General features: G+C 36.5%; 1 long non-coding RNA gene across 1 annotated transcript; it reads left to right on the plus strand.

The window, feature by feature from the left end:
- Window positions 1-547: 547 nt before the first annotated feature.
- On the plus strand, window positions 548-7,252 carry LOC120356510. Its single transcript, XR_005574055.1, has 3 exons — window positions 548-841; window positions 3,040-3,203; window positions 7,152-7,252. It is a non-coding gene; the product is annotated as an uncharacterized LOC120356510 (long non-coding RNA).
- The last annotated feature ends 4,825 nt before the right edge of the window (window positions 7,253-12,077 follow it).

Raw genomic sequence — 12,077 nt, forward strand, 5'->3', positions numbered from 1 at the left:
TCTTCAATTTGATGTAAATTTTTTCTATCTCATTGATTTTCATGGGAATTTTGCAGCTTTGCAGCAGTGCTGTGAAGCCTTCAGTTCTGCAACAATAACTAGATCAGTCCACAAAGAAATTTTGAGAGAATATTGAAACAGAATTTTTTTCTTTGCAGCTCCTTCGGACTAGTAAGTAGGTGGACATAATTATTCTTAACTCTCCCCATGTTCTAAAAAGTAATAAGAGAGTGCTTTAAAAGTTTCATTATTTTTCCATTTTTTGCTTGCAGTACCGGTACAGTACAAGCCTTTATCTTGAAAAAAAATGCGTTCCAGCGACATGACAACCATACAAAAATGAAGCTTAATAGATTTTTTTAACGTTCTGCCTAGTACAGTATTAAGTATTATAATTATTTTTGAGATATCTGCTCTGGAAAAGCTCCTGGAAATTCATTTTCATTTTCTGTGTGATTTGTGATTTGATGTTTTCCCTTCGATATAGCTTTCAAGTATCGATACTAAAATATCGATAGTACTACTGTCAAAGACTAATCGATACCAGGTTTGTGTTGACGTTGACGTTTTCACATTTTTAGGTTAGAATTATAAGAATCTATTTCATATTAAAAAGTAATAAGATTTAATTACTGTAAATCAAACAAATATCTAATAATCTACATAGCGCTGTGTTGTGAATACACAGTTTATTTGCAATATTCAGCTATATTTTTATTTCGATAAACCAATTTGAAAATGGTTACCTCTCCACGTCAGAACGTGCAGTAGAACTGTTTGATTAAAAATTCATACTACATTGGAAATTAAAACAATGCATTAAGAAGCTCAAAAATTAAAGGTGAGTCTATAATATTTTTTTTAATATTGTCATAATAATAGAGCATTAAAATATAAGCAGGGTTTGACACTTTGCTTTGGTTAGTATAGTAGGCAATAAGCATAGCCTACTACCTCTCCATTATTAAGGGCGTTTATAAGAATAATACAAAGGAACTCAGCATTTAAAAGTAAATGCAACTCTTAATTTGGTTGGTGGAGTTTTAATCTGGTTCAAATGCATAATATTGGTTATACCATAGGTTATCAATTTTTACATTACCCCAAGGCTTTGGGCCTCTTTCTCCAAGTGTTATGCCTATAGTCAGGCCCACGTTGTAATGGCAGTATTGATTGACATTGGTGTTGCTATCATCCGACAATAAAGCTTATAGCACTATCCTATCTAGCTCCAAAACGTTGTCGAATCCGTTCTTAACAATGTAGAAATATAGTTAATTAAGGCAGAGAATCGGCAATTTTGTTCTCCTATATTCATCCACTGCCATTATAACGTGGACCTCACTATAGTCCACACGTTGGCCCAGGTGCTCACCCAGCCTGGTAAGCTTGGCCACGTTGGTCTTGCCTTGCCATCCACACTGCAATGTGACCAGTGCCCCATCAGGTCCATCGTTGGCAAGCCTTCGCTACACTGAGCTTCGCATCGTAAATGCACGTAGTCATTGTAGACCTTTGTTTATTGATAATAGAATTCTGACTCTTCCTTCTATGTATGTCCTGGAGTGTCTGTGTTATGTCAAAAGAACCTGGATAAATTTAGCCTCAACTCTGATAGGCATACATACAATACAAGAGGGGCGAGTAATATAGGGTCGAATTGTGCTCTTCCACGCATCATTGAGAAGTTTCAGGGCCCAATCTCTCAGATTTTATAATGCCCTTCCGTCATTGGTAAGAGACCTAGATGCCACCCAATATAAAGATAGAGTTAGGAAAGCCTAATAAGAAGTGGACTTTACAGGTACCTGAATTTTATAAAATTTCACAGTCTATGTAAATCTGTTACTATTGTGTATGTTTAGGCTGTGTATACTTAGTTTTAATCTGTTTAATAAGTAATTTTAGATGTAATTGTGTTTTAGCTGTGTAGACTTTTGTATTGTTAATTATTTTGTATTATTTTGTATACTTGTGACGATGACCAATGTTTTTTGTAAACCAAATGGTAATAAATATATTATTATATTATTATTATTATTATTATTAATGCCATATTGAAAATTGAGCTGAAGGTTGATAATATCAACTAAAGGTACACAATAAAAACTATAGTAAAAGTAGCACAATTAATAACAAATAGGCCTATAGCACTCAATTAAACAGAAAAATACAGCGGAGCCTAAGACAAACAGAACGCATTGGTTGACTTGACAAGAGTGTGGATGGGTGGTTTGCCAGCGTTCGCCTTCACTGGCCCTTGTTGGGCTGGCCTTCGCTCGACAAAGATCGGAGCGATGGGCCAACGAAGGCCAATGAAGACCAGCGCTGGTCGTCATTAAGACGCATTGAGCCAACGTGTGGATGCCGCATTAGATTGTTGCAACGCACTTATACGTCCGTCTGTCTGTTGTTGTGTATGTTTGCCTTTATACTCTCAATATTTATTTTAGTATTAATTGATTAGGTCCATAAAAGGGATCACTGAAGTGAAGCCCACTGGGACACAAGAAAATGTGAGAAAAACAGTTGCCCTAAGGCAGAAATCAAATAAGAAAATAAGCACTCACCACACTGCTCTCCAATTCCAACATATAGAACTCACGGAGCGAGTACAGCAGGTTCTTCAACGCCCCTCGAAACCGCACAGCAGGCATATCCCTGGCCAACAGAGGCTGATTGACATGGGCCAGACCAGTCCGGGTTCTGCTCAAATCCCGGCAGTCCAGTCCCGGCTGACAATAATTTTTGAATAGTGGCGCTCATCGAATTTCCTCAAAGCTGTTTACCTGTTGTCAATATTTGCAGTAGCAGAATCTTCGGGGTGAATTACAACATTTATTTGATTTTCGTCTAATAATAATAATATAATAATTAATTCATTAGCAGTTGAATAATTGCAATATCTCAGTAGTTCCATACCCTTGTTAGGGTGTGGCAAGGCAGAGAATCGGCAACGCTATTCTCTTATCTTTCTCCACCGCCACTAGAGTGAGTCAATACTGTTCCAAGACAATAATAAGCGATTTTCTATTGCAGCCCAGCTCTCCCGAGGTAGCCCTGGAGCGAGATATATTCCTTTACAGAGCTTATTTGGCGCAGAAAAAGTTGCGTATTGTTTTGGACGAGATCAACCAGTCATCGCCGAGTGCATTGCAGCCTCTCAGGCTTTTGGCCGAATACTTATCAGCAACATCTAACCAGTGAGTAAATAATACAGATCACAATAACTTATTTCTCTTACTTATTGAAAAATGTTATCAGAAGCAGAATATAATAAACTTCCATTTTAATATTGTGGAATTTTCCCACGTGAAACTTCCATTTTGCTTCCTTGGTACAGCAAAGGTTTATCTTCATAACTAGCCGTCAGGCTCGCTTCGCTCGCCATATCCGTCTAGCCAGGGGGCTCCGCCCCCTGGACCCCCGACTGAATCGTCCAAGAATGAGATCAGCAGGCTCGCTTCGCTCGCCTGCATTTTTCATTCGAGTATTTTTATCATATGTTAGGACAATCCAGTCGGGGGTCCAGACTAAACGTCTGGCTAAACGGATATGGCGAGCGAAGCGAGCCTGACGGCTAGTAATATAATATTCCCAGGAATAGCTCTGATTGAACTGTTTCGAAGAGGTACTTTCTCTAGATTATAGTTCTATATTAACATATGGTATGGACATTTTTCAATTATAATTAAGAGAATAAGAAGAATATACATGCTAAAAGACAAACTTTAAACCTAACTTTGAACATACCTACCAAATTTGATCGTTTTTGGTCCGGTAGATTTTTAGTTATGCGAGTGAGTGAGTCAGTCAGTCAGTGAGTGCAATTTCGCTTTTATATATTATATAGATACAAATGTTTTTTGGCAAATATAACATAATATACAGAGCAGCACCATAGAGAAAGGATAACATAAGAAGATATCTCATGGTATAGGTAGTTTATAATCCAAATTTCAAGCCGATTTCTGTCGACTACTGTCTATTCACCAGGAAAATTGTCTCACTTATAGCTACATACAAGATTGAAGGGAAGATGTCAGAAGAGTAAATAGTGTTCAGGATCTGGGAGTTCAATTTGATCCCAAGTTACTGTTCACTTCACTTGTGGAGAATGTTGTGGCCAAGACTAGATGAAGCTTATCCACAGTATACATACAGTATGGAAACTTGGCTAGTACCCTGACGCAAAAATAGGCCATCTTGTTAGGAAGCGCCGCATTGTAATACTATTGATGGTAGGTTCGGATCACTTTAATGATCCGGATCAATTGATCTCGTTCACTGCCACAAGCCAATCAGAAGACCAGGATTGGAACTTCCTAAGAACACGTGACTTGTCTAGTAATTGCGTCATGTAAAAAGCATTGGTTAGATAGGCGTTTGATTACAAGTTTCCATTCTGTACCTATTCTGTGGCTTGGCATCATGAGGTGATTTCGAGGGATTTCCAAAATGCCAATACAGTGATGTGTCTCTACAACTTCCTAAGGTCACGTGACTTGTCTAGTAATTGCGTCATGTAAAAAGCATTGGTTAGATAGGCGTTTGATTACAAGTTTCCATTCTGTACTTATTCTGTGGCTTGGCATCATGAGGTGGATTTCGAGGGATTTCCAAAATGCCAATACAGTGATGTGTCTCTACAACTTCCTAAGGTCACGTGACTTGTCTAGTAATTGCGTTATGTAAAAAGCATTGGTTAGATAGGCGTTTGATTGCAAGTTTCCATTCTGTACCTATTCTGTGGCTTGGCATCATGAGGTGGATTTCGAGGGATTTCCAAAATGCCAATACAGTGATGTGTCTCTACACAGCACTTGTGAGAAGCCATCTGGAACCGGGATAGACTCTGCACATCCGTCATGCTGGAGGGGATACAGAGAAAATTCGTTAAGTACTCGATGCGACGCTTCATTCCAGGCTCAGAAGACTTATCCTACAGGGAGCTGTGCTTGGCCATAGACTTGGAAAACTTGGAATGGCGGAGGAAGAAGAACGATGCCATGTTTATACATGCTTGCCTTCATGGTCAAATTACCGTTGGTGAACGTGGGATCGACTTGATTGTACCGACTCGCCATTTTAGACGGTTTCATGTGTTCAAACCCGTTATACGAAGCTACATATCGACAGCAGAAAGAAGCATTGGAAGTGCAAATAAGCTTTCTGAAAGAATGGACTTTTTCGTGCCAGTGAAGTTTTTTAAAGCAAAGCTTGAGTCTCTCACAGTGTATATTTTTTAATACTGGCAAACTTGCTATACTGATAATTTGCACGACACAAAGCTATTTGTTATTTTGTGCAACTCAAAGACATTCATATCAATGTACCTGAACTTTTTCTCTTTTCATTTTTGATTTGTGCAACTTACAAAGGCCTTGAGCTGTCATTCTGTACGTTGAAAACCTACTATTATTCTGTATATTTAGATGTGTTCTAACTTGTCTATTTGTACAAATAAAGGTTTTATTATTATTATTATTATTATTACTGTTTAGTTGGGGTGAGAGTGTAAGAACGACCACAGTATGATAGACTACCAGCGTCACATAGCTTCACGTTGGACTATCAGCTTGAGTTAACAGTGAAAATTGGGACATAAACGCCCTATTCCATAGGATATCTTTAGGATATCCTAGATATCTTTAGGATATCTAGGATATCTTTAGGATATCTAGGATATCCAATCTTCTAGGATATCTAGGATATCTTTTTGCGCCATCATTTCTCTATGGTAGCACGAGCTAAAGAAGCTGGCACAAGCACATGTTTCAAGCTGCTTATTTAGGTATAGTCATTCAATCTCAGCTGTTTTCTATGTATGAAATCAAGCCGGTAAACAGCTGTTTACAGAACAAATAAACATATGATTCTCATTACAGCATACTCTACTGTAATGAAACCCTTAGACCAGTTATAGAATAGACACGGCCTATTGTATATTCATACTGAAAGTCGATGAAGCCAACATCTACTGCCAAATCTCCAAATCGTGACGTCAGCATCAGATGGAAAACTTTTCTGTAGAGTTTGTTTACATTGTTTTCCATAGGAGATTGTGTCTATTTCAGCGGGAGCGCAGCTGGAGTTTACCATTCTAATGAATAATAATTTACATCCTTCTGAAATAGACACAATCTGAAAGTTTTCTATCCGATGATGACGTCCCGATTTGGAGATATGGCAGTAGATGTTGGCTTCAGAGGCTAGACTTCCCAGCGTGTCTATTCTATAACTGGTCTAAGATGAAACCATATGTTTTCTTTACAGTCGAGTATGTTTCCTAGTTCCGAAATAGGAACAGCATAACTTCTACAAAAAACCACCTTCATAGCTCAAGGTGGAAGTTGTCAACTTCCACAATATTCCTGATTCGGAATTTGTATACTAGGTTATGTTTGTAGAATGCATGTAGTAGCTTCAGCACAAGCAGGTAATGTTTTCTATTGAAGTACTTGTAGACTTGTAAAATTGTAAACTTGTTGATCATACATTTTGTGAAACGTGAGTACTTGTAAACTTGTAGCTACAAGTACTTGTGCGTAATCATTGTTGGTAACAATACTTGTACCTTTGTGAAATAGGCCCCAGATATACGCGCCGCGAACATGAGCAATTCACTTTTAATCAGCTGACTATATCTGTATTTTTACAGAAACGGTAAGATACAGATATAAAAAGCTTGGCATCAGCTGATTAAAAGTGAATTGCTCATGTTCGCGGCGCGTATATCTGTACGCACCTTTAGAGATCCCGGGATCAAACTCTCTCATTACCAAAAAGTTTTTTAACCAGATCACTCCCGTGTTATCGGATGGACACGTTAAACTGTCGGTCCCGGCTGAAGTATGACAGTCGTAAGGCCCATTGACGGCTCAAATTATATATTCAGGCGGTGGGACCTTCCCGCAAGGGACTCCCCACCAACAAAAGCCATACGAATTTACTTTTTTTATTATGGCATTGGAGAATGATAGGAGAACAACGATGTCGATTCTCTGCCTTGTCAGTGCTTTCTATACAGGATAGCTAATACCGGTATATCTGACGTAATATTAACTGTTCATTCTTGTTAAAAATAATCAATTATATCTTATTTATAAAAAAATGTATTTTTCAGTTATGAAATGATCAATATTTTGCAGGACAAAACTTCTAGCAGCCCTCGATGAGCGCATGGAGAAAGGTCACCCATCCAGTGACGGCCCCTTAGGCAACCAGGTTTGTTCACCTATTATCATTCAATCAATATTATTGTAGTCCAATTAACATTATTATCATTTTTTTTTTAGTTCTACCAAGTTATCTGTAGAGAGGCCCACGTTATAATGGCAGTATTTCATTAACATAACATCTTCTCCGTTCAGTTCGTAGAACGGAAAATGTAGACCGAGTCAGAACGGCAGTTGTTACTAGTCCTAGACGATCGACTCGACTACATGGTTTCAGGACTAGACGACACTGACTCGGTCTACATTCTCCAGAGTACTAACTGAACGGCGAAGACCAGGTGGTTTCTTTTTTATCATTGAACAAGTCTTATAAACGCTGCAACCCATCAAAGCACTGTATTTTGATCAGGCACTGAACCTCGACATCCAACTCTAAAACAGTGATGGAAAAGCGTTTTTCATTGGGCCTTATGAATAAAGTTGAGCATTTGCTTATATTTCTAAAATATGGAGCATATGCTTCATTTTCTATGAATAAACGTGAGCAAAACCTTTTGCTCATGCTCATCAAAAAATTGTTTGAGCATTTGCTCAAAAGTAAAAGCTTCTACTCAAAATTGTATGAATAAAATAGAGCATTTGCTCAACGTTTGAAGCAAATGCTTCAAAAAAGGTGAGTCTAGTCTAGAGCAGCTTATCACCTTTTGCTCATAGTAAAATGGCTCAACTAATTCGTTTGAGGAAGAGGAAACTATACCAGATACGATCACAACCAATAGTTGAGAACTATAAAACTCTTTTTAGATTCAACCATGATATATATCACTATTATTCCTACAAAGAATAAATACAAAAGATAGTTGAATCATAAAGAAAGATAGCATAAGATGTAGAATTCATTCAAAGTTTGGAAGTTTTATATAAATTTATAAATGCTCAAGTTAAGATGATATTGTGTTGATACTGTATCATGTGTGGTGAACTGTATCATTATGGTGATACTAGTAGTTCTGTGGAAGTAGACCTCGCGCAGTTGTAACGACGTCCAAACCATAACACACTTCCACACTGATACACTAACTATTTATTTGATCAGATCATGCTTACACAAGATTTAATTAACATATAACGCTTTCCAGAATTTAGCGCGAGAAAACCAGAAGACATCTGGGCGCCCAGACGAGCTGTTATAAGTTCTTTGCATCCTATTTAATAGTGCATAAAAATTGCATTCAATGAGGCATTTATAGTCTACACAGCTGTTAATTTTTTACCAAGTTACATTGAGATATTGAATTGCATGCGTCATAGCATGCAATAAATTTATAGTCAACTCGACAGCTGATTTATGATGAATAATTCTATAGTCTGATTTTTACGGTAATATTGGCGTATGAAGTAGGCTCCTTTTTCCTTTTATATTATCCTTGAAATGCAAAATTTCCAAAAACCTTTTATATACGTCGACGCGCAATTTAAAAAGGAACATAACTGTCAAATTTCATGAAAATCTATTACCGCGTTTCGCCGTAAATGCGCAACATAAAAACATTATACAACATATAAAACATTAAAACATCACATAAAAACATATTAACATATAAACATTTAAACATTAAGAGAAATGCCAAACCGTCGACTTGAATCTTAGACCTCACTTCGCTCGGTCAACTATAGAGAAAAGATAGCATTATAAAGGTGCGTACAGACTTTCGCTCTGCTCCGCAACCGAACGTCACTCCAGCAGAGCGATTGATGATCGACCGTGAGCAAGAGTGGTTCGACTGGGGAACGCGAGAAGATCTAACATCTTCCGTAACGTTCATGATGGGTGCGACTGCAGAGCGGGGGCGGAGCGACAGCGGTACGATGGAGGAACGAGGGCGGAGCGTGCTCGGTGCGGGTTAGAAGCGCGTATATGTGTACGCAGCTTAAGATATCCCATTGCTTGTAGAATTCATTCAACGTTTGGAAGTTTTATATAAAATTTTGGTGTTGTATATCAAGTTAAGATGATACTGTATCATATTGTGTTGATACTGTATCATGTGTGGTGATTCTGTATCATTTATGGTGATACTATAGAGAAAAGATAGCATAAGAAGATGTAGAATTCATTCAAAGTTTGGCAGTTTTGTATAAAAGTTTGGTGTTGTGTATCAAGTTGAAATGATACTGTATCATATTGTGTTAATACTGTATGAGGTTGTTGTGATACTGTATCATATTGTGGTGATACTGTATCATGTGTGGTGAAACTATATCATTTATGGTGATACTATAGAGAACAGATAGCATAATAAGATATCCCATGGCTTGTAGAATTCATTCAAAGTTTGACAGTTTTGTATAAAATTTTGGTGTTGTATATCAAGTTAAGATGATAATGTATCATATTGTGGTGATACTGTATCAGGTTTTTGTGTTACTGTATCATGTGTAATAACAGTATTATTTATGGTGATACCATAAGAAGATACCCCATGGTATAGGTCGTTTATGTTCCAAATTCACTATTAAATCAAGCTGATAGTCCTACATACTAGAAGATGATGCCACTGCTTGGCTTAACATTGCATTGGTTAGTCACTAAATAAAAATAGATTGATATATTTATTGAGAATTCAAAGATGGGCTGTAATGATGGGAGAGCATTATTTTCAAGATTTAAATATTCTCCCATTATCAACCTCATACAAGGGTCATTTTTTCAATCTCCAATCACATTATCATAAGGGTCATACCATATTGAGCGTTTTTTTCGTCATGCCATGACTTTGAGGACAGAGCTTCCAAACTACCGAGGAGCTCCAAAACACCTTCATGGCCCACTTAAACTCATCTGGCGGCAGCATTTCATTCATTTATTCAATAATACACAAAAAAAACAATAAATCCATTAAAATGATTGGGGAAGGACCAACATGCTCAGCCCAAAACTTTTCCTTACCCGAATTTTGATTCATACACCAAGTTCAAAAAGTAGATTATGTTTCATTAACTTTTGAATATGTGTCCAATTTCCAGTGCAAACATTTGAGAACTTAGAAAGAGGGTTTTTGGTAGGCTGGTCCACTGGTAAGACAAATGCCTCAACCTCTACGGCAATTATGTTTAATCATGAATGAAAGTAACTTTTAGGGCCGTTTGCACTGTATAGATTGCTAAACTCGATTAAGTTAAACGAGTTTAAGTTAATCTGAAAGTTTAAACTTGAATCGGTTTTCTCAGTGCATTTACTAATCCAGTTCAAGTTAAACTAGTTTAGCGTTAAGTTGGTAATAGAATGTCATCGTTTATAATATCAGGAAGGCTAATTTTTACAGGGAATTTTTTATTTGTTTACAAACCATCAGTAAATTGAGGTTATGTAGCTACTATTTCCTCGTTCAAAATCCACAGAGCTGTAAGCTGTACGGTAATTAAAGTGGAAAGCGATCAAGAAATTCTTCAAAAAATGATGAAATGCTATATTACTATTAGAAACAAACTTATATTTAATTGGTACCAAAAAATATATTATAGAATGTAAGATAAAAACCTTATTTTGTTGTAAAAATCCACTTAAATCTACTATGGTCTTCCTCTTTTATTAGAAATCACTCGAAAGCAAAATATCCCAGTTACGTGTTATTAAAAACATGTTTTCTAATCAAAGACCACTGATAAAAATTGTCTTATTTTCTATCAATTGTTTTATTTAATCAAATATTAAATTGGCACTTGCTTTACCCAAGCAAACCCGATAAAAAATTCTTTATTATCCCAGAAATTTAAATGATTCGCTTTTTGCCCAATTTTTCTCAATCCAAAATTTCTTAGCAGTCATCTTTATCAATCGCATTAAAAAAATTTCTATCAATTCCTCCATTATAATTATTTTACATTTAAATAATGATTCACTATAACTTAAATAATTATTATCGTCTAAAGAAGCATTAAAAACAACCATAGATAAATAATTTACTATTTGTTCCCCCATCAATCTTACAGATGTCTAGTTAATCCAAATTATTTGGTTTAAACCTCCTGTTCTGGAGGTTTACACTTTCCCAGAGTTTAAACTCAATACAGAGTTTAAACTGATACTGCGCAAACGGAATTGTAGTTTAAACCAAAAAAATCCAGATTTGGTTTAAGCTTTAGCTTAAACTTACACTGTGCAAACGGCCCTAAGTGAGAAAAAATACTAATTATTATTAAACAAAAATCCAAATTAAATGCTGTAATTCACCCCGAAACTTCTGCTACTGCAAATATTGACAACAGGGTAAACAGCTTGATGGAAATTCGATGAGCGCTACCATTCAAAAATTATATTCCCCCCCTGTTGTCAATATTTGCAGAAGTAGAAGTATTCGTGGTGAATTACAGCATTTAATTAGGATTTTCGTTTAATAATAATTATTAATCATTAGCATTTGAATAATTGCAATATCTCAGTAATTTCCATCTCTATACTGGCTGGCCGTTATAAAATGATCGCTGCTATCCAGTGATTGTTAGTTTGGTGTAAGGATAAGCATTCCTGACCGGCAATTAGGAGATACTGGGTTCGATTCCCGGCTGACAAATAATTTTTGAAAGGTAGCGCTCATCGAATTTTCATCTAGCTGTTCACCCTGTTGTCAATATTTGCAGTAGCAGAAGTCTTCGGGGTGAATTACAGCATTTAATTTGGATTCTCGTTTAATAATAATTATTGATTAAATAGAATTTGAATAATTGCAATACCTCAGTAATTCCCATCTCTAAAAAAATACTCTTCCATATACATTCGTATCCTATTTATGAACAATCAGGAGTTGAAAAATTACCCTCGTACACTGTTGTATACATTCCATTTTATTTTACTAGTATATTCCATTTCAATGTTGTCTCCAGGGTGGTGACAAACTG

This window comes from Nilaparvata lugens, unplaced genomic scaffold (assembly GCF_014356525.2).
Source record: "Nilaparvata lugens isolate BPH unplaced genomic scaffold, ASM1435652v1 scaffold6958, whole genome shotgun sequence".
NCBI lineage: Eukaryota > Metazoa > Arthropoda > Insecta > Hemiptera > Delphacidae > Nilaparvata > Nilaparvata lugens.